We start from the raw sequence: 6,231 nt of genomic DNA on the forward strand, positions 1-6,231 counted from the left end.
TAAAGAACTCGTAAAGGAAGCTGATAGGTACAATCTAGATTTGGTAGCAATACAGGAATCGCGGTGGCCAGATGGCGGAGTACTAGCATCGGGTAACTTCACGTACCTGTATGGGGCCGGGAGTGGGGGATCTCTAGGCACCGGATTTCTCGTAAGCAAAAGCATCATACATTCGGTTAAAAGTTACAAATCCGTCAATGATAGGCTCTCGTACACCATTATCGAAGGTGAATGGTATAGATATGTATTTATTAATGTACACTGTCCTACGGAGGACAAAGAAGAAGAAGCTAAGGATCTCTATTACGAAACTTTAGAGCAGGTAATCGACCAGTTCGCGTCTTACGACACAAGAATAGTATTAGGCGATTTCAATGCTAAAATAGGTAGGGAGGAAATGTTTAGGCCTACTATAGGTAAGGAAAGCCTGCACGAAGCCAGCAATGATAACGGTATTAGGGTCACAAATTTCGCGGCGGCAAAAGATCTTATAATCAAAACTACGTGGTTTAAGCACAAGAACATACACAAGGCAACGTGGATATCGCCGGACGGGGCCACACAGAACCAAATTGATCATTTCCTCATTGAAAAAAGACGTCATACTAATGATACTAATGTTCTTGACGTAAGGGCTCACAGAGGGGCAGATAGCGACTCGGACCACTTCCTAGTAGTAGCCAAATTAAGAGCTAGACTAGTAGCGAATCAAAATAGTAAGCGAGCAAACAAGGTAGAAAGCTTCGATATTGAGAAACTACGAGATAGAACAGAGCGAATTATGTACCAGATAGAAATTAATAACAGGTTTCAGGCACTTGAAGAAGCAAACACATCGCCGGACGGGAATGACGAACCGAATAGCTTATGGGGGGACATCGAAAAAAACGGTAAAAGAGGCCGCGAACAAAGTACTGGGTAAAAAGAAAAAGCCAAAGAGCAAACCATGGTTTGACGAAGAGTGCGAACTCTGGTTTGAAAGGCGCAAAATGGCTAAATTAGATAGCTTACAAAATAGAAGCGATAGGACCGTAAAAGAGTATTCTAACGTAAGGAAACAGACGAGCGCGATCTACAGAAATAAGAAGCGGGAGTATCAAAAGAATCTTATTAGGAGAATAGAAACTAACAGTAAGGAAAATAACCCCCGCGAAATGTACAGAGGGATTAACGCCATCAGAAAGTGTTTTAGGAGTAGAGCGCAATTGATGAAGGACGAAAACGGGGACCTCGTAACAAATGACAACGAATTACTGTCGCTGTGGAAAAATTATTTCGATAAATTATTAAACGTGCACGAAAATAGCGAAGAATTAGGGGACGAAATTCACACTTCTGAACCCCACGTGGAGGAACCGAGCTACCAAGAAGTAGAGGCCGCGATTAAAAAACTAAAAAACAACAAAGCCGCGGGAAATGACTCTATACCAGCTGAGTTACTCAAATATGGGGCGTCGAGCTCACTTTCAAAATCTATAAACTAGTATGTGCCATCTGGAAAAATGAAACAATACCCGAAAATTGGAAGGAATCTATCATTATACCGATTTTTAAAAAGGGGGATAAGACAGACTGCAATAACTATAGGGGTATTTCACTTTTAGCAACGTGCTACAAAGTTCTGTCAAACGTAATACAAGCTAGACTCACTCCATTCGCGGAAGATATAGTAGGAGATTATCAGTGCGGATTTCGGCGCAACAGATCGACGAGCGATCGAATGTTTACCATAAGACAGTTGTTAGAGAAAAAGTGGGAATTTTGCGAAACCACGCACCAACTATTTATAGATTTTAAAAAAGCGTACGACTCTATTAAGCGAAGCAAAATGTATCAAATTCTAGTACTTCTCGGTGTACCGAAAAAACTCGTGAGATTAATTCAAATATGTCTGAACGGAAGCACGGGAAAGGTCCGAGTAGGCGGTAATGTATCAGAACCCTTCATGATACGCGATGGTTTATAACAAGGGGATGGGCTCTCTACAGTGCTGTTCAACTTTAACGTTAGAGTATGCCGTTAGAAAAATGCAGGTTAGCCAGCTGGGCGCAACGCTTAATGGAACAACGCAGATACTAGGCTACGCAGATGATTTGGATATACTGGGGGATTGTAGGGAAACGGTAGCAAGAAACGCGGAAATCCTCATAAAAGCGGTGGAGTATACAGGGTTAGAAGTACATGATTGTGGATAAGCTAGGCATCTGCAGAGGGGAGGAAGATCTCAGAGTTGGGAATTTTACTTTTGAAAAGGTTAGCGAATTCAGGTATCTGGGTACGACCATAAATGATAAAAACGAGATTAATGTCGAAATAAATAAGAGACTCCATTCGGGTAATGCTTGCTTCTACGCCGTGAGTAATTTACTTAAGTCGAGGCTGTTGTCTAAAAACGTTAAAATAAGAATATACAGGACAATAATACTGCCGGTGGTTCTGTACGGGTGCAAAACGTGGGCTCTCACTAAGCAGGCGGACAACCGTTTTAGGGTATTTGAAAATAAAGTCTTGCGAAAAATATACGGGCCGAAGAAAGATGAGGAAACCGGGGAATGGAGGAGACTACACAATGATGAGTTACACAATCTGTACGCGTCACCAAATATTAACAGAATAATAAAATCGCGCAGATTGGGATGGGCAGGGCACGTAGCGAGAATGGAAGACGACCGTACGGCAGCTCGTGTCATGAAGGGTAGGCCGATGGCAACGCGACCTCTAGGTAGACCTAGACGTAGATGGGAGGACAACGTAAAAGCGGATCTAGTAGAAATAGGACGGGTGGGTGTCGATCGGAGAGGTGCATCTTGGGTGGGGTTGACACAAGATAGGGCAGCGTGGAAGGCTTGCGTAGATGAGGCGATGAACTTTCGAGTTCCAAATGCCATGTAAAAAAAAAAATCTCAACAAGAGTATATATTGTCCATTTTTTTCGGAAAATCGCATAATCCTGAGACACACACGCGCACATATACACACACACACATATATATATATATATATATATCCATACGCTCTATATATAGACAGCAGAACAAAAAAAGGCGCTCGAAATAGTAAATGCTTCGATGGCTTCTTTGGGAAACTATAAATCATTACTTTTATTCTTTCGACAATTAGTCAATGTCTTAAATAGAATAAATCCCTAGTTACCCTAGTGGAAAAAAAATGTAATAAAACGTAAGAAAATGTAAGAAACTGTACCTATTTGTTGGATTTCGGACATTTTTTCTCATACGTTTTTGTATACTTTCTTACATTTTCAGATTTGTTAACTTTTTTTTACATATTATTATATATGTTATTTTACCGCCTAATATAGTCAATATTTTTTTTAATTATTAATTTTATAATAAAATGTAACAATGCATAAGAAATTGTAAGATAAAGTAAAAGGATGTAAGCAGAAGTAAGAAAATAAAAAAGTCTCTATTTTCTTATATAATAATACGCTTGCAGACAATTTTTTACATTTTGTTATACTTTTTTACGTATTGTTATATTTGTCGTTTCAAAAAAGAGACCCCCATGAAATCCTAGATCAATGGATTTGTAATAAATTGTAATAAATTGTAATAAAACGTAACAAAATGTAATAAAATGTAGCAAACTGTAATAAAACGTAAAAAAAGTCCGAAATCCAACAAAAACGTACAAAATGATACGATTTGTTACATTTTCTTATATATTATTACACTTGATCACATTTTTTATTTCCACTAGGGTATATACACCTACTTATAGGCACAGCAGAAATATAAAATAGGATAATGAATGTGTTTAAAATGTATTTTTTTATAACTATTCTCTCCGTAGAGAATAAAAACCAGGATCCATTCCTTCAGTATTATGGTAAAACACTCTATAAAGATTAAATCATTTGGTAAATAATAAAACTCGGCATTTATTCTTTTAAAATGGCAGAAGCGAAATTTTATTCTTCACAAAAGATTAAATTTTGAGATTTATTCTTTACAAAAGAATAAATAGTGTTATTTAATCTTTTGAAATAACGAAGCAAAATTTATTCTTCAGAAAAGATTAAACATCTAGATTTATTCTTTACGAAAGAACAAAGTGCGATTTATTCTTTTAAAACATGGCGGACTGAAATTTCATTCTTTATTCAAAAAGTTAAATTGTGCGTTTTATATTTACAAAAGAATAAACTGTGCGATTTATTCTTTACGAAAGAATAAACTGGGATTTGTTATTTTTAAGACATTGACTAATTGTTACTTTCCCAAAGAAGTAATCGCGAAGCATTTATTCTTTCGAGCGCCTGTCTTTGTTCTTTTGGACTTTAGAGAGAGAGAGAGAGAGAGTGTGTGCGTGTGTATATATATATATATATAGACACTCACACATATGGGTAAGTAAAATGAACGTTTTGATAGTATTTGATAGGTATAAAAATACCCTTTGCGGAAAAATTTGTATATTAAATATGTGGTACGCAAGCTTTTTGAATTAAAAAAAAAACGTCAGTTCTGTCCCCTACAAAATATATCATTGTGAAATATTAGAAGCGCTTTACTTTTTAAGCACGACTGCGGTACGGAAGTGCCTTATTTGCTATACGGGACTTTCTACACTGATACGCTGGAGCCTTTCTACAATAGGTTCAGTTCAGTTAAGCTGTGCAGTCGTGTCTTGATCAAAACGTGTAGCATAGAAGAGGTCCACCATCTATATGCTTACCATTCATGATTGTTAATTTGTCTATTAAAGTAATCGAATTTTGTAATAAAATATGGCGCTTTTTTACTACGTTTATATTATAGTTCGATTAGAACTTAGAATGTACTATTTGAACGCGAAATACGATTAATTTAATAGACAAATTAACGATCATGAATGGTAATCATATAGATGGTGGACCTCTTCTTCGCTACGTTTTGAACAAGACACGACTGAGCAGCTGAACTGAACCTATTGTAGAAAGGCTCCTGCGCTTGCGTTGGGCCTGTGTTGTATAATGTATATATGTTATTTCCATATAGTTTGTATTACAGCCTTTGCATGCAAGCCAGCTCGATAGCATTCGTCAACGGTATCTTGGAGAAAACCCTGAAGGAAATAAGGATAGTATGATATATATTATATCACATCACGCTTTTCTGGTCTGTCGAAACAATTAATTGAAAATTAAACATTTTTTTTAATTTTTCCAAAACGTTTTTAATTTTTCAAAATATATAAAAAATTTTCTCCAAAATAATTCTCGCAAATGCGGGAATAAAGTATTTTATTCAACACCCCACCGAAATGGCCACTTTTTGCGCCTGAAAATCGGGACAAAAGTAGCATATTATTCCCGTAAACCTGTTTGCAGGGCAAAAGTAAAATCAGCGGGGCAAAAGTAAAATTAGCGGGGCAAAAGTAATATCAGCGGAGCAAAAGTAAAATTAACGGGGCAAAAGTAATTTTTTTTTTTTATGATGAATGAAACAAAAGTATAAAAAAACACGTCGACTTCGATTTTTAGAGAAAAATAGTAGCCATTTCAGTCGAGAGTAGAATACAGTTATGCAACACGGGACGAAAGTAGAGTTTTTCCGCTGGTGGGTTTACTGCCCGAGCGAGAAGATTTTCCACGAGGGTGTGTTTACTGCCCGAGCGAAGTGAAATAGCGGAAAATCTGCTACTTTCGACCCTTGTTGCATAATGTACTATATTTCCGCAAACGAGGGAATAAAGTTACTTTATTCCCTCAATGCGGGACCAAAAATATATGAGGGAATAAAAAGCTACTTTAATCCCTCTTTTTAGGGAATAAAGTGGCTATTATAGTTAAGCCGTACATTAATAACATTAAACATCCTAACATCGATTTTTCTACAAAAACAGAAACATAAGCTAGACTAAGTACTTATTTAGCTTATTATATAAGTGATAAAGTTTTTAGAAATTAGTCGTATAATTAAGGTAAATTTAACATTTATATTGTGATTATATGAAAAGTATGACAACCAGCCCTTGATAGGAATGGAAATTTATACTTAGTGTGTACAAGAAAGGGCAGTCAGAAGTAAAAATACAACACTTTTTCAACGATTATTGTTCCTCTTAAACCTTTTAATGAATAACCAGCTCTTTACCGCCGGTTTGTTAAGTTTAATGCATCATTATGCTTCAGTTTTTTTTTTCAGTTTTGAAATTAAAAAATACAAAAGGGACAAAAGCCGGTCCCTTGATAACTATACCATTTGCAACTCAAGATAATTTTTA

The sequence above is a fragment of the Nasonia vitripennis genome (genome assembly GCF_009193385.2).
Source record: "Nasonia vitripennis strain AsymCx chromosome 4 unlocalized genomic scaffold, Nvit_psr_1.1 chr4_random0006, whole genome shotgun sequence".
NCBI lineage: Eukaryota > Metazoa > Arthropoda > Insecta > Hymenoptera > Pteromalidae > Nasonia > Nasonia vitripennis.